We start from the raw sequence: 24,216 nt of genomic DNA, 5'->3' as shown, positions 1-24,216 counted from the left end.
TTTCACTGATATCCTCAGCTTAGTCCCTTATCTTCTGCAGGCGCTTTTTGTTTATGCATTGTTTTTCCTGGCTCCTTGTGACCAGCGATTTTTCTTTGTACTTTCTGTAAATAAATATTTTGTGTGATCGCATTTTATTTGAGCCTGCATTTTTGGGATCCCAAAAACATTATTTGGTTCGGTTCTTAACCCTTGTTGAAAACCCAACCCAGGCTTGAACTAAGTATGACACAGTCTGCTTTTCCTTCAGGTAGCAAGCAGTTGATGTGGTATGCTTTGGAAAATTAGACCAACCTTGGCTTGAAACCTTACTCTGAAACTATTTCCTTACTCAAACCGTTGTTTGAAACTCTAACCCAGGTTTGAAACATCACTTTGAAACCCTAACCCCTGTATGAAAGCCTTATGAGGCTTTAAAAATAAATTGAAACCTTACTTTAAAACCCAACTATCGTTTGTAAATCTCTTCCTGGCTGGAAAACGTTTTCTGAAACTCTTAACTTGAGGTTGAGTTGTCGTTGAAATTCTCTCCCTGCCTTGAAACGAGACAAAGTGAGCCTGGCTATCCTTGTCAAAGTCCCATTTCTTACAACTGAGCGTCAAATGCGAATGAGAGGACTTGATGGGGCGCATCGACAAAATGGAAAACACCTCACGGCCAGCTGGATTTATTTTGAATTAGACGTGCAACGATTTCACACGGTGAAGCCTTGGGCACGAGCCTAAAAAGAGAACCGGACTCTTTTTATTGCAGCGTGTGCAAGATGAGCAGCTTTAGCGTTGTCAAAATGAAGGCTGCTTCCTTGCAAGGCCACGTCTGCATTTAAGGAACCACAAACGGCAGTTTTCAGTGACTCTCAATGAAGCCCCAAACAACTTTTTACTAGCCCAAAAACTGTAGATGAGCGCTGGAGAAACGCAGCATGAGAGCAGCCCAAGAGGGCGAGAGCGTAAGGAGCCGAGATTTGAATGAGAGCAAAAGAGAGCACTCGATAGTTTGTCTTTCTTTGAGCTTCCAAACAAGACTCTGGGGGGTTACCATGGTGACCGGGCTCGCCTGCCGGGCCCATACAAGCGCATGTAAAAAGGGGAGTGGTGGGGGTAAAGGCAAGAAAAGCTGAACTTCTTGAAAGTGGCAGTGGAAGGGGAAAAAAGTAAAAAGTGAAAAAGAAATCAGTGAATACCAATATGCTGCGTTTATTTTGACCTTTTATGCAAGACTAAACACAAATTTTCATTTTAGCAGTCATGTAAAAGGTTTGGGGGGGGTTTAATACTCATCACTGGCTTCCTCAATGATTAAAGATAAGAACCTTAAGAGGGCACTCATTGAAATAGTTTTAAAAAAATGTTCCTTGCGGGGTAAAATATTTTTTTTCATGTTAATTAGAGAAAAAAAATGATTGACAGCCACAGAGTAATATTACATATTTGCTAATCTTTTGTTTAAGAAACAGCTCTCAGTATGGGGTAAGGCACTTCTTTAAAAAAAAAAAAAAAAAAAAACATTGCCATAATGTGCCTTTGAGACTTCGCATGTGAAAAAAAAAAAAAAAAAAGTTTAGGTTAAATGGAATTTAACTTAATATGGACAAGCTCCCACACTTTTTCACAAATTAACTGCAAACCGATGCCGTACATGCAAACAAGCAAATAAAGTGAGTCTGCTGACGGTGACGGTGATTCGCTGTAGCGAGCCCTGACAGGGCAAAGCTGCCTCTTTTTCCTTTCAAAATGTTGACCAAAAAATCAGGATTGTTTTCAACCAACACCTACGCTGATCATCTCGGTGGCTCTATCAGTCTGGGTCGGTTTTTACCTCTTGTTGGATCAAAATCTGGACCCAACATGCTGGCTCAAATCCTCAAACTGCATTGGGGATCAATCATGCAGCTTGACTCCATCCCATTTGGCCCCAGCACCGGGTTAGCTATTTCTCACAAATCGGGCTACTTTTAACCCAAAAGGTTTTCAGAGCACGTGAATAAATGACATGTGGACAAAATATTAGGAACTCTGTCAATCGCATCCAGCACAAAAAGACGCCAAAGACTTCGTCTGTACCACCACAAGTGCACCGAACAAAGTGCGGAGCAGTTTGAACCCTCGGGGTGCTCCCCACCCCTTGCCACTGTTTTGAACTTAAAACCACCCCCCACCCCCCACCCACAAACGGTCAGCACACCGGTCAAGCGCGATGCTAAAACGTGTTGATCCGGACGGGAAACGTGGCGAAATAAACTTTACGGGCGTTCCTTTCCCAGCTTGCTGGGGGGCTCGGGGGTGGCGGGAATTAGTGACAAGCTGATGAGAGGAGACGCCGCTGAAATGCAGCAATCCAGTGTACAGCTCCCGCCTAATCACACACGCAGATGCTCGGCGCACACACGCTCTATATGTCTCACTGAGGGGGTGCGCGCGCACACACACACACACACACACACGCACGCACACACACACACACACACACACACACACACACACACACACACACACACACACACACACTAAACATCTCAATGCACCAGCACATATTGCATTGCGGTGATTGGAGCGCAGGATCTGACACACTTTTTCCAACACCTGTTCTGCACTTACCTTTGCACAGCAGCAAAAAGAAGCACACTTAGTTCCCATTTTGGAAGGAATAAAAATGTGATAAAAATGAAAAAGCAAGGTTAATAACGGCGTTCCCGTGTGCCTCCTCCTGTTGGTTTATTCACACATCCACAGAGAGTTGCAGTGGGCGCAATAATCCAGTTTTCCATGCCGGGGAGAGCGCGCGCAAGCTTCCTCACATCTTTTCTCTCTCTCAATCCCTTTTTCCAAACTATGCCGGTCTTCTTTCAGCACCTCCTCCTCCTCCTCCTTCTAGCCTCTCTCTCTCGCTCTCTCTCCCCGAGGTTGCCTGGTTACCTCCTTCTGCCGCACGCCAGCCAATGGCGGGCTGGGGCTCCTCTTAACCCCTCCGATGCCAGACTGTCCTATTTGCGGCTTTCAAGGAGTAGAGGGAAGTGATGGGAAAGGGGGTGCAGGTGGGGTGGGGGCTGAGGTTGAGCAAAAATGTATATTACCAAACTATAATGAGGAAGGAGAAGATGAAAGGAGAGTGGGGCAAAGCAGGGGATTCAAGGCTCGGATTGACTTTTGAAATTAAAAAAAGGGAGAAAAAAAATGTGATGTTTTCAGGGCATTTTGTTATTTTGTTTCCCCTGAGAAACATTGAAATTGGAAGGAAAGCACGGTTAACATGAAAGGGTACATACTGTATCATGGAAATGGAAACGGGGGAGCGACTTATCCAATGTTATGAGGCTCGAGGTTGGAATCTCTGGAGTTTGCGTGTTCACATGAATTGGTTTTACGATGTGAGCCCTGCGACGGGCCACCGCTTGCTCAAAGTCAGCTGGACATGAGGACACGCACCAGAAAAAAAATGAATGAACGTTATTTTTTTTGTTTTGTTTTTTTGAATGACCTCTGTGTGTAGTTGAGAAAACATCCACCCATCCATCCATTTTCCGATCCACTTTATCCTCACAAGGGTCGCAGGGGGTGCTGGAGCCTATCCCAACTGTCTTCAGACAGTAGGCAGGGGACAACCTGAACCGGTTGCCAGCCAATCGCAGGGCACACAGAAACGGACAACCATTCGCGCTCACACTCACACCTAGGGACGATTTCAAGCGTTCAGTGAGCCTGCCATGCATGTTTTTGGAATGTGGGAGGAAACTGGATTACCCGGAGAAAAGCCACACAAGCACGAGGAGAACATGCAAACTCCCCACAGGAAGGCCAGGGCCAGAATCGAACCCTGAACCTCTGCACTGTGAGGTCGATGTGCTAACCACTCGATCACCAGGCCGCCTTGAGAAAACATCGTAAAGTAATTCAAATCTATTTCCTGTCTATGAGCTGCTGACCTACCAGCATTCCATCAACTGTGACCCCTCCCCCAAAGTTGTCTTACGCTCTCATCCTGTCAGTGGCTGGAGCTTCTCGATCTGTGCACAACCCTCCCACACCTCCGTGTCTCATTGCCCTTCCTGCTGCATCTTCCAACCTCTGCATCTGTGCCTCACCCTCATCTCGGTGTCTGCGTCCTCCTCTCACCTTCCACTCCCTTCCTTCCGTCTTCCTCCTCCCCACTCCCCCCCTCGGCTTGAATGCACAGATAACTCACTCCTTGCTGTCCTCAACAGGAAAAGTCCAACGGATCGAATCGTCGTATGCGGGTATCCAAGTGAACAGGCAACCGCACGCATGCACACACATGACAGTGAGTAAAGTGAGAAAAAAAAGTGTCGTGGGGATTCAACATTGTGGAGCCACCAATTGTCAGATCTACCGCTACGTTCGCCCTGCACTCTCCATTTTAGTGCACAACCTTCGTGAAACTCACTGCTCACACTTTCATCACTCTGAGAGACTGTTTAGGGCAGGGGTGTCAAACTCATTTTTGGCGCAGGCCACATTTTAGTTACCGTTTCACTTGGAGGGCCGTTGTGACTGAAACCATACAAAGAAGTCAAGAATAGCTGTTGATTTACCTATTGTTCAAGTTCCCATCATGAAGGGTTTGGTCACAAGAAAATGCTTAGAATATATCTCTTCTTTTTTACATATGAGAAGTTGAAATGTTTGATTTTAGATTTGAATTTGGTACAGAGTTTAGCAATCGTTGTAGAAGTTGACATGTTTGAGCTGCTTTCGCGGGCCACATAAAATGATGTGGCGGGCCAGATCTGGCCCCCGGGCCTTGAGTTTGACACCTGTGCTTTAGGGGCTTCGGTGCTGCTGTTTTGGTTTGCAACAGAGTTGAAATGGGCTCAGCAGTGTCACAGTTTGTCTATGTGTGAATGCCTTAAGAGTATCATATTTACTACCTGTTATTGTCCCCCCCCCAATTAAAAACAAATCAAAACATGTTTTTTTTCTTGATGATAAAGGGTGCCCGAGGTATCTTAATGTCTGTGATCAAGCATTACAGCCTTTCAGCCTCACTTTTAAGTCACCTAGCTAAGGCTTTTGTTACCATGGTAATGAAGTTGCGACGAGGCTACAACGACTATTACAGTTTGTGTGTGTGTGCGTGCATGCGTGCGTGCGTGCGTCCCGCTCTCCCTCTGCGAAGTTAGTTTGAAGTTTGCCACTTTTGCAGTGAGAAAAAACACCTCCACGCGCCCTCGGGGAAGGGAAATGATGTGAAGAGCGGCGTATATCGCTATGCAAAGAAAACACACCTGCTTTCTCCTCTCTGCAACATGCTAATGATATCGCGTCCCAAGAGGCAGAATTGGATCCCGAGTAGAAAGGGACAGTTTCTTGTGAGACAAGAGTCATTTTGTTAACCCGTTAATCTCTGGATGAGTGATGTTGTCATCAATCATTTCTTGCTTCAATCATCTTTATGATCTCTCGTTTGATTTTTTTATTTTTGATTTTTTTTTAGTTTTACTTTGATTGTAGCGTTTGCGTTTCTTTTGGAGCTCAGGTGACCATTTGGCTTCGTTGGTGGATGACCCATTGAGATTTTTGAATCATCCCACTGGGCATGCCGAGCATTTTTGCCCGGTCTGACCGTACGAGTCATTGGGTGACCTTTCAGTCAATCAAAAAAAAAAAAAAAGATTTCCTGCCTCTTTAAAATGCGTCAGCCTCGCATCCATACATAATATTCAAAGATATCCATCTTTCATCAGGCATCAGTCCGCGGCCGTAAATAGCGACGTCCTTTGGGGGCTCTGTCGATAAGTCTGGAGGTGAATTTACAACGGCACAATGAGATTAGGGGCGACCTGTTTCACCTACAAGCTCCCACAATGGAACAGTGCTGCGGCCTTTAGCCTGCCATATAAAACCGGGGTTTGCTCTTTTAAAAAGATTCATCTGAGCAGTTTAGGACTTACATACAATGGTAACTCGACTTGCGAAATGAATTGGTTCTGGAAGAAATTTCTTCACTAGAAAATGTGTAAGTGGAGACGCGTTTTCTATGTAAATGCCCTAATCCGTTCCAAACTGTCCCAAAATGGTAAAGTAAAGGAGTGTCTGAAAATGTCTGGCAGTGATTTAACAGGCATTGTGAAAGCGGCTAATGAAGCGCTGATATTTACCCGACTTCCTTTTTACTCCATCGCTTTAATGGCCTTCTTTATTCTGCATTATCTGTTGGACTTAAAGTCTGTTTTACACTATTCATGCGCTGTGTGCTCCAAGATACAGACTGATAGTGGCTTTGATCCATTAAAAGCACATGGCTGAGGTGGCGGAACCGTAACGGCAGAAATACCAAGGTAAAGACGGAATAAAATCTCTCGGGCTACATGGGACCAAAGCGCCATGAGAGCGACCCTGCTTGAACTCTGTTTAACTGGGCATGTGCAGTGATGGCGGAAGGGAGGGGGGGCGAGGAGCCCGGCCGACATAGTGGCGTTGTATATTCTCAATATCGTGAATGAATAATTCACGGTTGGCTCTTTTCCTATAAATGTTGTCCTCATTCATTTTTAAGTGGTTCAGTGACACGCACACCAGCTCAGCTCCAAGGCACTGCTCACGCCAGTAAGGAGTTAAGAGCACTAAAAGACCTTCCGATAGACAGGAACGTTTTGGGATTACTGGACGTAATTAAATGTCGGCCCTCATTACGCACATTTTTCTCTTGATCCCCTCGATCGCTTTCAGATTTAATCATACCAGTCACAGATTCAAGAAACCCAATGCTGGATATAGCAAAGCAGCCCCAGAGCATGACCGACACCAACCTTTCTGACACTGGACTGGACATTTTGCTCTGGAATGCACTGACATTTCATTGTACCTGACACGGGTTAAAGGCATCCTGTGCCAATGTAGCAAAGCCGCCCCAGAACATAGCAAAAGCCAGACTTTCCAACACTGAACAGCATATTTTTGTCCAGGACATGCCATGGTAGTCTTGAAACCGCATCGTACCATACTAGTTTGATTCATTGACTGTTGTAACTGTTTTCTTTCTTTAATGGTAGGCTACAAATAAACTTGGTCACGTGTATAGATGCACTTTAAATCCATATATCAGAGTCTAGTTGAAATTGCTCAAGCATCGTGATCATTTCTATGACATCATGGACTGGAGCTAGGACATTGAGACTCGGTGAGGGGTACTAAGGCTTTCCAAGTTTGTGGCTATATTTAGCGACAGTGTTACTGGAGACTTGTGGAGACTCGAAAACTACCTCCGGAGAAGGGAGACAATCTCCGCTCTGTGCCCAGACAGCATATAAATGCGGTTTGCACAAAGAAACTGATGGCAAATTCAACCATCCCCAACGCGACTTGTTAGCGGCGTCTACTGAGCAACCCACCTGAGCATAAGCACACCTGGCATCCATGTCAGAGCTCCTCAAAGGCGGGTAAACGCGCACCTGCAGGGCAAGGAGAAGAAGAGAGGTGGGAATGAGGGAAGGGGGTGGGGGGGGCACTGCATTAAGAAAAAGCACTTGTCAGGTAGCCCATTAGAGCAACATTACAATGGCAGTGTGTGTGTGTGTGTGTGTGTGTGTGTGTGTGTGTGTGTGTGTGTGTGTGTGTGTGTGTGTGTGTGTGTGCATACGCGCGCGTGCACGTGCGACTCTCCTTTTGTGCCTCTCAATGCCAGCGGGAAGATGAGATCATTACCTGTGACTGTGAGGCTAATGTAGCACAGAGCCGACAAAAACACACACACACACACACACCCGCATACATACACACACCCGCATCGAGAATAAATGAGGCTAATGTGAGTACACTTCGGGAACAAAAACGAAGGCGACCGCGGGGCTCGCCTCCATTTGGACACGGCGACACGTCCCATTTTTACAAACGTTGCGGGGAGATGACAAGAGACAAGAACGGCGGGACATCTAATTGGAGACGTGACGGGAATGAATACTTCCATTTTCTGCTCCGTCAATGAATAAAACAGCAGCAGACGTGGCGCGCTGTGCGTAGGTTAGCTCGTTAGAGCAGGTGAGGATTGAGAAGTTGCTATCTTTGGTAAATATCTTGGGAAAAGCGGTACGGCACCCGAGTGGTGCGGCATGTCTGCCTCGCAGTTCTGAAGTTCAGGGTTCGAATTAGGGCTGATCGCGTTTGCAAAATAATCTCAATGCGATTTATTTTTTGAAGGCTCTCTTTCCCGTTTATATTTCGACAAACACAAGCAATACATTATTCTCTATTTAAATAAACAAAGTGAGAGGTATTATACCGGGCATATTTGGTGGTAGCATTAAGCTAGCAGACGTTCATAAGTTGCGCGTTGTGGTTCGGCGACGTTTCGGTGTCTTGATGTCAAAAAGTGAACAGTGTGATGAAGAGGACTTTAAATACCAATTCCGGTTGAACCGGGAGATTTATTGGAAGAGCCTGGAGTCACAAAAGTGAGCGTACTTTGAGATATTCATGGCTCAAAATGTTGCCAGCTAGCTCTCACAAGTTGTGCATAAGTCTTGAAAAGTAGATCAACTGGACATGAACTCAAAAGGTTCGAGAAGGTCAAGTTTACCTGTAAAGTGTACTTTAGGTTCATCCGAAAACGTCCCCACAATGTAGATCCACGTCCCACCTTTTTTCGGTCTTGTTTATAATTAACACTTCACGACTCTAAACAAGGTCCAATTACGCAGAATAAAAACAGTCTGAGGACTGTTATCAATGTATTTTTTTTTCCCCCCCAGCGGGGCAGCTCAACGTCAAGACGCCGCAGACAATGAGAAGCGGCAAAATAAATGAGTTGTAATTTCCGAGTGTGTTTGCATCGGGAAAACGCAGCGACTCCCCTTCCGCAGTCGTGCCCCCGTAAATTGCCTCTTTCAGTTCCATTTTTGTTTCTGCTTTCAATTACTTAAGCATTACTGCTGAGGCGAAAACAGAATTAACCAAGTCATTTACAAAAAAAAAAAACCTGCTACGTCGTCTTCGTGCTTTCGCTCGCTCGCCCTCTTCTTCGCTCCCCCCCCCCCAAACGCGGCACCCACACGCGACGCGAAGCCTTTCATAATCATGTTGCAATCACGTGCGCGCGAAGCAGCATATAAGAATATTGAATATTAAGCGGGCATTAATTCCCATCTTAGAAGAATATAAGATGAATTAAACATGGCCGACAAGGTTGCCCGGAGTTTTATCCTTGCTGCTCATTCGCGGTGATGATGCACTGCGGGAAATTAGCAACAGCCAATGACAGATCGTCTCATTTGTGCATGTTCAACTACAGCACATGCACCATATATTGTAAATGTGCCTTAGAGATCCAAATTAGGGTTTCAAATGACTTTTTTTTTTGATAAATTCCGCAAGGATTCGGGTTTCATGACAGAGTTGCATTCCTGGTTTAGGGTTTCAAGACAAGGTTAGTGTTTCAAAGGAAAGATGTGAAATGAGGGTTGAGGTTTCAAATGAGGATTTGAAGCAAAAGGTCGGATTTCAATGCAGGGTTTGGGCTGCGAGGAATTGTTTTGAGCAACAGGATTTCAAAGTCGGGTTGGTATTTCAACCTACGGTTTGGGTTGGAAATTAAGATTTCAAGGCCAGGTGTTATGTTCCAAGTTAGGGTATTAAGTAAGTTTTTCTACAGTTACACATTAGCGTTTCAATCTTGGTTTAGGGCAGGGGTGTCAAACTCATTTTTGTCGTGGGCCACATTGTAGTTATGGTTTCCCTTGGAGGGCCATTATGAATTTTGGGAAACCATAGAAATGTTTAATCACCTCCACATATTACATACACAGCGCACAACAAATTGATGGATAGACACTAGTTTCAAAATCAGAAGTCAAGAATAATGACTGTTATTGTGGATTACATATGACACTTTGAAATTTTGAATCAGACTTTTGCAAGCATCATGAAACTTGCCATGCTTGCTTTGCTATCGCGGGCCACATAAAATGATGTGGCGGGCCAGATCTGGCCCCCGGGCCTTGACTTTGCCACCTGTGGTTGAGGCTTTCAAATTAAGGTGTCTGACTTGGTTTTCGGTTTGAACCAAGGCTTGACGCCTCTTTAAGTCTTTCAAATAAGGGTTTGGGCTCCAAAGTCCCGTTCCAATTCAGAGTTAGTGTCTCAAGTCTGGGTTCGAGTTTCCAAGTAGGGATTCAAGCCTGGCTGAGCGTTTCAAACAAAGTGGCAGGGTAACCCGAGCGTGGAGTTTCGAAGCCGTGATAGCGGTCCCATCATTCCACAAGGATCACTCGCCTCTTCTTCATCTTTGTGCTGCATGGCTTCTGCCTCTTAAACTTGCTGGCCCCCTGCTTGCTCCTAATAACCTATGATGAGTCCTCCACACTTGAGCACCCTCTCTCACCAGACACCCACTGAGACGCAACACACCCGCACACGCACGCACGGACGCACACGAATATAGACACGACGACAGCCATCTGCAAGGCAATTAATGGCTGCATCTAGTGCACTCAAAGGAACAAGCGCAAGCATATGACTGGAAGCTAACCGTCTCGTTGGCGGTACTCTGGTGTCAAGTCAGCGTTTCCAAGGTGGACAGCAAGCCAGGGTTTTTAATATTCAAATTTCAGTCTCGGTTAGGACTTCAAGGTACGGTCTTAATGAGTCATATGGCGTTCCCTGTAGAAATACTGACAATGGAGCGCTCCATACTCGAGCAGCTCGGTTTGTCCGGCGGGCCGGCCATCCTTCAGCGGTGCAGTAAGTGAAGGCCGCACTGGCAGCTAAAGCCAAATGGAGCTCCATTCTGCCCTCAGAAAGAAGGATGAGCTGCAGAATGAGGGCACACACAGACGGGTGCGGTTGCAGGTATGACTGAGAGTGGGAATCATAAAGGCGAGGTGGACGCAGGGGGGAGGGTAGGGGAAGGGGGGGGAGGAGACACATGACCACGCTGCCGGCATACTGATGCTGCAGGCAGGCTGACGCGCAGACAGCCCAGTGCGGCGTATCGTCTCTGCTCTTTCCATTATTGGTGGGAAATAACAAAATACTGAACTCATGGAGTGGAGGCCATTTTTCAGGGATCAGTACTTAAGTAGAGTGATGCTTTTCCTCATACAGTGGAACCTCGACTTATAAAATGAATTGGTCCTGGAAGAAATTTCCTAACTAGAACATTTTGTAAGTCGAGACGCGTTTTCCATGTAAATGCCCTAATCCGTTCCAAGCCCGCCCAAAATTCAGACATGAATGAAAATATGTAACAAAATATGTAACAAATACAAGTTACAATTTGATTCTTGCACAATAAATGAGAGTTGTGCATAATGTAAAAAACAAAGAATAGAGTCAAGAATAAAAATGATGGTCATTTAACTTTTGACTGCATCCTCGTTTTTTTGTCCTCTTTAGTTCATGTCCTCTCTCGGAAATGGTTTTTGCCTGGCGTTTGGTAAAGAACTGATCCAAGGTTGCAAAGTGGGGTTTTCAATCAGGGTTAGAGGCTTTTAAATGAAGGTTTCAATCCTGGATGAGAGTTTCAAAGTAGGGTTTCAAGTCTGGGTTCAGGGATTCAAAAACAAAGAATAGAGTCAAGAATAAAAATGATGGTCATTTAACTTTTGACTGCATCCTCGTTTTTTTGTCCTCTTTAGTTCATGTCCTCTCTCGGAAATGGTTTTTGCCTGGCGTTTGGTAAAGAACTGATCCAAGGTTGTAAAGTGGGGTTTTCAATCAGGGTTAGAGGCTTTTAAATGAAGGTTTCAATCCTGGATGAGAGTTTCAAAGTAGGGTTTCAAGTCTGGGTTCAGGGATTCAGGTCTCAAAACAGGATTTGGTCCCTTGTGTTTTTGTGTGATAGGTTTTTGTGAGTTTGAGTTTGGGGGTTTTCAGGACTTTGTTTGTGTTATGGATTTAGTTTTTCCAGTGTGACCCTCGAAGCATTTTTGTGACTATATTTGTTTCAGTACAACCTGCCTCCATCACGCGTTCCAGGACAGTTGAGAGTATCTGGAGAAAATCCACACAAAGCATCACCAGAACAGAGTATTGCTCCATCAGGGTTTCGAACCCAGGACTACTGAGTGCGAGGCAGACGTTGCGAACCACTATTCACCGTGATGCCAGGATGTGACCGTTGCAGGAAAATGTCGTTCATAATCTCGCTTGTCGAGAATCTCAGTAGGACCTCCAGCTATTTCCTTGCACTGAAACTTCCTAACGTGCTTCAAACGCCGTCTCAAGAATCTCTGGAGACATCCCGGCAAATGTTTGAATGCAGCAGCAGCAGCAGCATCCCAACGCAGGACTGTGATCAGATCCCTCCTCGGGCCGCACGCTGAAGAAGGGCATCTGAAAAGCACGTCAGCTGGGAGGGCCACGCGCAGGGGACGGTCGGCAGAGCCGAACCCAGTCTGTCCGCGTCCATTTCCCGGCTCTTTAATCTCAGCGGGCCCACTGCGGAGCAGGCGGCGCGGCACATTCCATTAATGCAAAGTGGGGCTTGAAGGCGCCATAATTTATTGGCTCTGCAGACTGGCCTCCGCCAGCAAATACTCCCCTCGACACCTTCAGCTTCCTTCTCTGACTTTGAATGGTCGCCCGCCAATTCCAAGACATGTAGACAAACTGGCATTCACACCAATGGGCAATTTCCTGTCTTGCGTGGACCTGACGGCCATGTTTTTTAGAATATAGAAGGCAATGGCGGGAAATAGCCAAGTAGCATCGTACAAAATTGTTACGTTGCTACTCTACTTCCAATTTTTTTTGTTTTTAGTTTTTACGTTCCCATACGATATCTGAAGACAGATATCGGTACTTTCGACTCCTTACTTCATCAAAATAGGCTTGTCGCTTTCACAAACTCCAAGTCCACATGGCTTTGAAAGCCCGTCCAATAGATCTTTCAACCAAAGCAAGAATATTATAGAATCGGGGGGTGGGGGGGATCGCACTTTGCTGAAGAGGACGGCAGAGACACAGTTAGTCAATGGCATGCTTATTATTTAATGCTGCGGGACGGCGAAGAGGGGTGTATGCGTGGAGGGTGGTCAGCTATCCTTCATTGTTAATTATTGAGACGATTTTCTTTGTGTGTGCATGTGTTAGTGTACGTGTATGTGTGCGAGTTAATTATGTGTATCACTCATAAACAGTTGCCGTCGGCTTCCCTTTAGTGAGGTCAATGGCCATCTTGAGGAAATAAGACTATATTGTAGTGCGTGTGTGTGTGTGTGTGTGTGTGTGTGTGTGTGTGTGTGTGTGTGTGTGTGTGTGTGTGTGTGTGTAAAAAACTGTGATTTGCTGGTATAGATGTGGAGAGAAATGTGTCCCAAAATGATGATTAACCCTCACGGCTTCAAGCTTCTCACACTGTATCGTAAATATTCAAAATCAGTAGTGTTCTTGCTCATAGTAGTCAAGTTTGTTCGAAAATGAGCCCCCCTGAGGTCCAACTGACAAAGAAGCTGCTGAAACTTGTCTTCTTTGCCTTTGACTGGGTGGTCCTAATCCCCTTCTTGTTTTGCCTGTTAGACTTCATAAATATTGTACTGTAATTAATAGCGTTTGAGTCTTTTTTTTTTTTTTAAGTACTGAAGAACTAAACAGGGCCAAGCCGCCTTCAGCTGGAACAACTAAACACCTTTTAAAATCAAATGTGTTTACACTGAGCTTTTTTTTTTTTTTGTGTAATTAATTTCCCAGCTTGTGTTGTTTTATCTCTCAATTCCGCTGGCTTTGCGCTTGTTTGCTCCACGCGAAGCATTTTTGGCTTATTACCAAACGTGACGACCTGACACAGAAGGAAATTTGGGTTGCCGGGGCACTAACTAACTAAAATGTTCATCAACAGCCTCTCGCGCCACCGCTTAGCCTAGCATTTAGCCTTAACGTCGTGCTAACAGCCACTGTCAAGGGAACGCTAACGAACAGCGGCTTAAGAGAAAAACAACAAAAGTGAGTTTAATGAGAGCTACGAGATAAGACGCATGAGCGCACGCGCACACACACACACACACACACACACACACACACACACACACACACACACACACACACGAACACACACACTGTGACAGGCTCTTCTGTTTCGACTCTAATTAGACGGGAAGGAGTGCATGTGGAGAATGGGCTAACTAAGTGTCCGCGTCAATACACCATTGTGAGAGTCTGTCTGGACCTCACAGATCCATAGAGGAAGAGGAAGAGGAAGCGCAGGAGAGACAAATTAGAGCGAGGGCAAGACTCGGAGGGCAGCAGAGAAGAAGAAGAGGAGGAATGTGCAGCAGTGAGAATGAAAACAGAGTGTAGCATCAGCCGTTTGACAAAGACGAGTATAATATGTGCAGTATGTGGAGAAGCAGGCGGTATGTCTGGTTCTTGATCTTGTTCAGATGGGTGTGAACCGATGGAGCGCTCGGCACAAAAACCGTCCGAATGCACATACTGTTAAAATGAAACCGCACTGATTCATCATTCATGAACTTCACAATTTTTCCTGTGGAACTTAAGAAAAAATTACTTGCTATTAAAAAAACATTTTAAAAGAAAATAAAAATACATCAAAGGAAGTAACCAAAATCAGTGAGCAATTTGTGCCCCCAAACCCCTCAAAAAATGGCACCGGGCAAGGAGTGCCACTGTTGTAGATAGGGCCCAACAGATATGGATTTTTTTTTTTTTGGCCAATACCACTATCAGGAAAAAAAAATTCTGATAAACGTTTCATTGACCGATTCATTTTAAATATTTGTAATGACTAAAATAATTTGGGGGGTCCCACAATGCTTACAGTAAAGGAATAACAAGCAGAAAATTTTACTATTTTGCAATATTTTGTCCTTTAGTATTTGTCACACTTGACAACAGAGAAAAATCGAGGGGGGAAGTGATTGAATGTTCTATTTTTCTTATGTCATGATTTGTTAATGTGTTAAAAACAAAAAATAAAAGCTAATATCAGCCCATTAAATCGATTTATCTGTTGGGCCTGAGATGTTGATGCACTTTCGATCCAACAAGTGGCTACTACTAATACATAGTGATTACACTTGATAAAAACCGTCAATTTCTTTCAATTCTCTTATTCGGACTTTTTACAATGTGGTGCTATTTTTCTTCAAAATTGTGTTTTTGGTCACCGCAACGTATTAAAGGCCTTTCAGTGAGGAAAATAGATTTCATAAAACAGGACATGGAAGAAATTGAACTAGCACGTCAAGGTACAACAATAGTTCGTCACAACCGCATTTTGGGTTCGACGATGCAAAATGTGGACAGCGTGGAGATAAGTATGCATGAAGAACGGGTCAGAAGCAGCGCTGCAGATTGAGAGGGTAGCCAGGAAGGAGGCATTGGGGGTGGGTCTGGTGTGCCCACCGGCGGGACGCCAGTAGCGTTCATAAGAGACACAAAAATGTGTACGTGCGGCTTCATTCAAATGACTTTTGATCACCTTAATCAATTAGAGTTCGTTTCATAGAAAATGAACTGCTGGCATGTTAGTGGGCGTCTCCTTCGAAGAAAGCCACACCGGACAATTTAATTTCCTCATCAAGGTGACGGATGAAAGAGATTGCTCCCCCCTCTCTCACACTTGTGCGCAAACACACGCGGCCACACGCGCCGCCGTTATTACATTCCCTTTATTAAATATCCCGGCGGCCCCTTAATGGACAAATAGCATCTGATTCTATCAAGTCGCGTGTGGAGGACGCAAAGAGGAGGAGGAGGAGGAGGAGAAGGAGGAGGAGAATATTAACCGGGTCCTCGGCGGCACAGAGAATATGTCACGCCGAGCAAATGAGTAATTCCCAAACTGATTGATTGTGCCGCGGAGAAAGCCGGAGGAGAATAAGAGCGACTGATAAAAGGGCCCATAAATGTGCTGAGAAGTGGAGGTGATGAGGATGAAATGGAAGGAGAGCGCAAGAAAGAGCGAAAAGAGAGAGAGAGAGAGAGAGAGAGAGAGAGAGAGAGAGAGAGAGAGAGAGAGAGAGAGAGAGAGAGAGAGAGAGAGAGAAATGTTCTGATGGAAAAGATGGAGCTCGCCATATGTGTGACCGCACCCACATTCCTCGTCCCCACACTGGAAATTGGAGGGGCAGCGGCCACTTAGGAGGGTCACATACCGGGAAAACGAATTTACTTTCAATTTCTCTCCAACAGCAACGTAGTAAACCCCGGCGACATCAAATTCCAGGTTACGCTTTACAGCGAACCACTGCAAATTTGAGCTTCGACATTTGCAAGCTCGCAAGCTTGTGAAGTTATTTGCTAAAATCGCAATCTTTGGTGGGTTTTGAGATGCGCACAAGGCAAGAAGCATTATTACTTTGGCGCCATCTTGTGGCATCTTGGTGCTAAGGAACTATGTTGAAGTGAGCTGAGCTGCATTTAGGCAATCTAATTCTGTATACTTGATTCCCGTGTACTCGCAGTTCAGCACAGATTTGCATCTGCGTAGATATTTTCGCCCCTTTTTTTTCCAGTTATTTATTTATTTTTAAGTATTTTGTTGAGTTTTGTTTTTGTCACTCAGCCCTCTCCCCCCGTTTTTCATGGAAAACAGATGCAGTCATGAATGTTTATCAGCATTTTTTGTTTTCAGTTTGGGGGCGCTTAAAATAATGCATTTCAATGTGCATAATTTCTATGTGTATATTCACACTTCATGAACTGGACCGGGGTCCCTATCCTCGATGAATTGCGGTACAGGTATTCATGTTGAGTCTTGCTGTACTCACTGCACAAAATAAATGTTTCTTTTTAATACATTTTACTGATCAAAATAGGCTTGAATTCTGGCGCTGCTCTTGGTTGTTCGAAGACTTCACAAAAGTAAAGCATACAGCAGAGAAAAAAAATATGGTTCTCATAGAAGACTTCACAAAATAATTCCAAAAAAAAAAGTCATCTTGGAAATTATATCGCTGGGGGGATAAAATCAAAGAGACCACTGCAAAATTATCAGTTTGTCTGATTTTGCTATTGCTAGCTAAAGGTTTAAATCCCGGTATATCTTGTTATTTACATTTATTTGGAGAAAATGTGTAGTCGTTCCCCCGCCCCGCCAAAAAACTTTTTTTTTTTAAGTTTTCCTATTTTTGGAGAGCTGTATATACTGTACAGTGTACTTTGTAAAGAAGTGGGCAAAGCCATCCTGACACATGCATGTCAATCGTGGAAAGGGGATGGAGGGGAGACAATAAAGATGGAAATTGAAACAGCCCCCTCTTAGGGTTGGGGAAAGAGAGCAATGCGTCTTGCACACAAGCAGGTATCGACGAACGAGAGAAGACGCCGCCAGTGATGGAGAACAATCGGCGACTGATGTTAACCGACTGCTTGTAGCCATTCGACCGCAATGAGTTATTGATCAGCTCTGCGGGAAGAATATTTCCCCCTGCGAGAGTGCATCGCGACGACCAAACTTTTTGCAGCACCGCTCTTGTACCGGGCGGTGGCAATGTTAGCCTGTAGTGTCCAGTAAGTTCTCTTATAAAACTCCAAAAGTTCATCACAATTTGTCCATAAATCAATTCCTACATTTTTTTTCACTTGTCCTTACAATGCGAATTTGAGTGTTGATTTGTGCCTGGCGATTGGCTGGTGAGCAGCCCAAGGTGTACCTCACCCCTCGCCCAACGCCAGGTGGTAGCTCCAGCTATAGAAGCACTTTGGAAAATGGTTGGATGGATGGATGGATGGATGGAATATGCTTGATTGTGTGCGTCTCTGCGGATGGACTGAGAAGTCGGGCATGATTCAATAAATGCAATAGATGGATGCATGAATACAAGTGACACGGTGCTTTGGATGCTCGGGGAAAAGTGAAAAAAAAAAAAGATGTTTAATTAAAAATATGCAAATATGCCCACAGATTGTGGTGGCTATCAAATACAGGTTAACAGCACAAAAAAAAAAAAAAAAAAAAAAAAATGGGTGCCGGGGGTTCTGGTTGTGATGACGTTTTAATAGCAGGGAGTCATGAAGTCGTGAAATTAAGCAACCAATTGCGCAGAATGCTGAGTTGCAATCATTTATTTGTTTCTACACCGGTTGGTCAAAATTCTTAACGTCAAACTTGTCTATGGTACCTAAAAGTTTGTACTGTGCGGAAATAATATCAATGACATCATTGATAAATCAACGTCAACTCGACTTTCATTACATTATCAGGGGCAGGCAACTATCGAATGTGTCATCGAAGTGGCCTCTGGATTAATCCCCCCACCACCTCCCACCCCAAAAAAATTATGTTTTGATGAATTCTTTTTTTTTTTTTAACTCAGAAAATTCTTCCAGAAAGGCTCATGAAGAATGAACATGTTTTCCACCCAAAATTGGGAAATGGGAGAGAAAATCACCCCAAGTAGCACTGATGAAAAAATTGCATCCCCTTTAACATTACAGTTGCCCCCCCCCAAAAAAAAGCTCATTTAAGTGTAGACTCTGCAAAAAGGGCACAAAAAAAAAATGTTTTCGAAAAAGAGCACAGGGTTCATATCTAAGGCCACGCCTCTCCCCTGCGTCCAATTACAGCCATCAAACCTCGCCGAGCTATCGATCACACTGACCTCCGACATGTGTGGAGCGCCCATGTAACTTGTCCAGCCATCAGCCGAGCTAACACGTCAGCTAACTTACCGCTTGACCTCCCCCGCAGCCCCCCCCCCACCCCCTTCCCCATGTCTGTAATAATAACTCAAGTGTCAAGTGACGAAAGTCAGCTTTTTCCAGTCCCGTTTTGTCATGCATATTCGGACTGTTATTATTATAATATCAACACGGAAGGGTTGCCGTGCCCCCAAGTCCCATGCGTGCATCACCCTGGTTAATTATTCATGGTTCACATCTACGCATGCAAATGAGCTGATGTTCGGGTAACCAAAGTCACCAATCAAAAACCCCCAGATTAAAATTCTCGGTATTGTTTTGGCCACAGATCATTGTAATTGGTCAAACACAGTTTTATCGCAGTTGCTCATTATGCCCTGGCACTAAAAATAAATAAATAAAAAAACCTTGTCTTGAGAGCGCTAAATGATGGCAGCCAAATTCACAACAAGCAGCAAAAGGCCAACTTTTCTTTAGGCAGGTCATGACTGTGAGCTTCACACAGTGCAAAATGCCACAGACTGGCAAACTCGCACGCAGTTCCTTTGCGCTGTATCATGGCACCAAACCTGTGACCTGCTGCAAATAAACCGTTCAAACCACTGCTCCACAGTATCCGTCCAAGCGAAGACAGACAAAATCGGCAACAATCAGCGTTGCCAGACTACTACGACTCCGAGTAGGCTACTGTCTGACGTTAGCCGCTAGTCCAGGGGAGAAGCCGGAGCGTTACTGTGAGGGAGTCGCAGCAGCAATGGATTATGGGTGGAGGCTGACAGACTGAAAGCGGCGCCCCATTAGAGAACGCGTCGGGAAGCTGGTGTGCCGCTCTGCTTCCCGTCGGCGCTCGCCTCCTCCCAGAGCCTTGATTAGGGCTTCGGGGAGAAGGCGAGCAAACTGAAGGACAGCAGAGAAAGAGAACCAAGGAGAGGGAGGAAAGACAAAGAGGCACAAACGATATGAGACGGAGTCTCAATAAAGAAGCAGAGATATGCGCAGAGTGTTGTATTTTGGTTATTTATATGGGATTCTGAGTTTGACTTAAAGGGTGTTGGCTAACTTCTTTTTTTTTTTTTAAAGCTCTGGGTCATTGTGACAAACACATAAAACTCTGTTAGCATAGCAACGCTTAGCCTGACAGCCAGCCAGGGTGTTTTTTGTTTTCCCTGGGAGACATGGCCACAAACAACACTTTCCTCACACATCCTCATCATTACCTGCTGGTCGCGTGCGCATCGATGGGCTGACATACAAAGGCGATGTACATACAGTGGAGGGCTTCACTTGTCAGGATTACATTTCCAAAAAGGACATTTCTAATTCCAGCCTCAAGCGGCACAAAATAAAGCAACAAACAACACAGAAAAACATTCAAAAAACACTTCATACAGTACATTGGGAGAGAGCCAGAAGAGCAAAGACGACAAAATATGTTATAACACAAAGTCCAACACTGTCCCTAGTCGATGCGTTGAGAGGAAACAAATCGATTTTTTCCAAACTAACATATAAAAAAGGGAAGTCAACTCAAATATTATGTTCACTAAAGACGGCGTTCTGATTAATATTGCGGAATATGAACTCGGCAGCAAAATCCATCCGTTTTTGTAATCCATCTCAGGGGGCGGCCATTTTGTCACTTGTTGTTGACTCAAAATGACATCGCAGTTGCTCTGGGCTCAGGTAACAGCCAATTACAGCTCACCTGTTTACTGAGTTTCGTCACGTGACACTCGCAGTCACCTTAATCAGAATACCGTGTTCAGTCGAGCGGCGCCGCACAGAACATCTTGCGAAGACAATTTTTGAGTTGACTTCCCCTTTGAGTTTATTGCAGCGCAAAGGTAGTACCTCATCATGCCCTCCTTCGACAATGAAAAAGCGTCAACGGCGCGGGAAAGGACTTGTACTTCATAATCTGACTACACGGCTTGAAACAAGTATTTCGACAGCTCGCTTTGTTCCTTGATGAAAAGAGTCTTTCGCATTCTATTTCCATCCTCGGCTGAGTGCTTGTACAGAGTATGGCTCCCCAAAGGGGGGGCCAATGGGTCTGCCTGTGATGTCTGAAGGAGAAACGCGCAAGATCAGCCTGCTTTTCGGACCACCTGGAGGCGATTCTCGAACGGCTACACTTAAGAGCGCGACATTCGAGAATTCAAGTGTTCAAAGCCAGTCATCTTTTGATGTTGATTCCATTTCAAGCAAGAGTCATTACGTGGAGAGTTTGATGACACAAGATGGTGTCACGTATTCTGTAATCTGGGAATTTGGTGTTTGATTCAATGACCTGAAATGAGGAAGAACCGATGAAATTATTTCCGGAATACACAAGCTTTTTTTTCTCATTAATTTTCTCAGAGGAGAAGACTCGAATATGAGTGAAAAATGTGTGAGATTTCACTGCCGATCAAAATGAGCATTGTTAGGCCTTGGCGGAGGTCTGTGCTCGTTTTAACTGATTGGCCTGCAGGTTGATAAGGAGAGGATGAAAAGGGTGTCGTGAGACTTGGCGTAAATCCGGCCATTATTTCGAGTGAGCCAAAGCTTTTCACGGCTCCGCCGTGCGTTATCTGATTGCACACAGAGAATTTCCTCGTCACTGCAATCACAAATTGGACGGCGTGACACCCGAGAGGAGCCGGTGCAATAGGGATGGCTGGCAATTAGCAGACACCTTAAACTGCTTTCCACTCATTAAAAATCAGCCTTATGTTCTTTTTTTGGTCACCAAAAATGCGAATGTTTGAACTCCCCCGTCGCCCCGGCTCGGGGAAATCAAACGACTCGTACTCGGGCGCTTGTTAGCGAACGGCTGCTGTCAGGTTGCATTACACGGGGCGGTGTGAGTGCGTAGCGGCACAAGGACTCATTTAAGGCATCAAACCAAATGAGCGTAAATGTTTTTGCCAAATAGCCCCAAGCCGTCGTCGAGGCTTATTAGTTGGTGGGGGCTGAGATCTAACGTAGGAGCATCAGCTTCGGTTGTGTTGCGCTAAGTGCAGAAATATGACGAGCTATTTGGATCCAAATTGAAAACCTGGAACGGTATCTGGCAGGAATCATTTGTTGCTATTTTTGGGGGCCCTTTTAAATAAGCACTGGGGCTAACAATAGTCACTGAAATAACTCGAAACTGACAAAAGCAGGGTTGACGTTGGGTCATGAAACCTCTGAGCCAATGTGGCCGAACAGAATAAAAATCTCCTAGCTACACAAGTGTGGCTAGCCATGACATCATGTTTCTGTTTTGCCGCTGTCTTGTAACGTGTGCCGCACAAACCTGCACATGGCACAGACAGCACTGTCGCCCAAATAACACAAAATACACTAAAACTTCAGGGAAAATTTTTTTTTACCAGAATGTAGCAATAGCTTGATGGCTAACTGCAGGTTGTAGTGATAGAAATGGCCCAAGGAGTAAGGAAGCCGTTGCCTTGGTTGTCAGCTCGCCCCAAAAATCTGGATAACTGGTCGGATTTAGCATTTGTCGGATTTAGCACGCTCTTAGCATAAACCATGCTAACTTCTCTGACACAGAGAGCACATTTTGCTCAAGAACCTCTTGATAGTCTTGAGTCTTGTCCCGTCCACACGTTCAAGATATTGCCAGATATACTACAGCAACCGAAACATAACCGACACCAATCTTTTTTGACATTGGGACAACAAACTGTGACAGAGATGTTGATGTTTGCCATGTTTTGGGGATGAATCTGATCTTGAATCTGTGGAGGGCGTATCATGATATCTAAACACTAAGGATTTCTGAAAAGCTGCAGAGGCTTTGGCAGGAATTCTTTGTTGCTGTTATTCTGGTCCTTTTTTTTTTTTGTAGCTCAGGCTAATGTGACTGTTGCATTTTGGGCCTATTATTCCCGTTCTGCAGCCAATTAGAGCAGCAGCAAGCAGCTTGTCAGTGTGGGTCCAATGGAGCTTGTCTCTGGTTCTGTCCAAATGTGACATCCCTAGCCCCCTACTCACCTCCCGCTTAGTACTGCGGACACATGGCGACCGCTCGGCCCTTCACGTGGAGGCCACCTGTGTCAAGTGTGACACTTCCTCTGGGCCTCTGCGACTCGACCTGTGTACGTACCATATGTGTGTTCTTGGATTTCTATATTTGGCTGAAATTGAACTGCAGGTCGAAGTGGCAGATAGCGGTTAGTTTTTTACTACTTTTTACTACTTCCATGTCCGTGAAAAATCAGACAAATATAATAGAAAAATAATTCAACATGACTCTTCACCCCACTGATTTCAATGAGACATTCCGCTACTCAATTTATTATTATTATTTTTTTAATTTCATGATGGACACAGGAGTAGTTCAGATCAACAAATACAGGAGTGTGTTTTAATGTGTTTTATTTCCGTAGTTTGTGCAGACGCAGGTGTGGAAAGAAAACTGATCGGTGTACTTCATTGGCATTGCTCTGGCGCTGATCTGATCTGCATGGTTGCACTACACTGCTTTGAGCAAATGTGCAAGGAAAATACAATCTCAAGACGAAGGCATTCTGAAACAAAATGTGCTTTTCCAGTGTCAGAAAGATTGGTGTCAGTTACCTTCTGGGGGTGCTTTGCTTCACCTGGCACTGGGTGTCTCGAATCTGATCATATTATTACTTTGATCATATTCAAGTTATTTACAAGACAGTTTTCTTTCTCCTTACTAGCAGGTAACCAAATATGATGTGTATACTCCAGGAAACTCAGGTTACCGCAAACACATACAGCCATAGACGCAAATACAACCAGAAATCTCCTTGATGGGGGTAACCAGGCGAGGAACAATAACACAATCCCCTTCCTCACGTGCGCATATTTGTGCATAAAAAGGAATTACAACATCCAAGGAGATATAATCCCGAGTGTGGTGTTCGGATTTATACGAGGAAGGATGACAATGATGAAGACGCATGCTGGAATGAGGAACAAGACTCCATGCTGATGACCTTTCAGGGCGAAGACGAGGAGGAGGAGGAAGAAGATGTATAGACGGGGAATCGCACCAGTGTGGGGGTGGCAGGGTGACACAAGACACTGTCTGTGTGTGTGAAGATGTGTGTCTATGCGCTCTAAGACACTCTTTCCCACGCAGCATCGAGGCTAAGCACGTACGATCGACAGTGTGCTCGGCAGCCCGAAAAACAGGTGAGCTACAGTCTGGGGAATAGCCTACCCCCATCGCACATAACATTATATGTGTGGGTATATGTATGGGTGAGTGTTCATTAGCTTCATCGTAAGCAGTAGAAGTGAAAAGCGAATGCAATTAAAATGCACTCGCATGTAGGCAAGGAGAGCTCCGGTCACGATGCACATTCAGCCGTTTTTTTTTCTTTTTTTGAAGGGGACAAAGAGTCAAACATACGAATCCAAAATGAGAACACTGACAAGGAGCTGCTGAATCTGCTGATTTTTGTCCATTTTAAAAGGAGCTATTTATTATTAATCGGTCAGGTGCGAGTCGAAGCAATAAACATATTTCTTCTCCTTAAAAAAAAGAAAAAAAAAACGTGTCCCCCAGCGTGACTCGCAATTATCGATTACAGTACATGTAGCACAGCTTTTAATTGCTTGCTTAGCGCCAATCGAACAGTTAAACGTGCATATTCGCAACAACAGGCATGGGGGAGGGGGGGGGGCGGGGGTATA

The 24,216-nt window shown here is 44.9% G+C and overlaps 1 protein-coding gene across 10 annotated transcripts in view; it reads right to left on the bottom strand.

Annotated features, from left to right (window-relative positions):
* The window catches only part of dab1a (DAB adaptor protein 1a), a 179,895-nt gene that overhangs the window by 70,890 nt on the left and 84,789 nt on the right, over positions 1-24,216 (bottom strand). For 9 of the 10 annotated variants that reach the window (XM_019896686.1, XM_019896694.1, XM_019896685.1 and 6 more), the window contains one exon: positions 7,350-7,409. The gene's annotated coding sequence lies outside the window, so the exon portion shown is untranslated. Of the gene's footprint in view, positions 1-2,598; positions 2,888-7,349; positions 7,410-24,216 lie in introns of those variants that run through there. The other variant, XM_019896687.1, reaches the window with a different exon arrangement.

This window comes from Hippocampus comes, unplaced genomic scaffold (genome assembly GCF_001891065.2).
Source record: "Hippocampus comes isolate QL1 unplaced genomic scaffold, H_comes_QL1_v1.1 scaffold22, whole genome shotgun sequence".
NCBI lineage: Eukaryota > Metazoa > Chordata > Actinopteri > Syngnathiformes > Syngnathidae > Hippocampus > Hippocampus comes.
The sequence above is the reverse complement of the archived record's forward strand: the minus strand, read 5'-3'. Positions and strand labels throughout refer to the sequence as shown.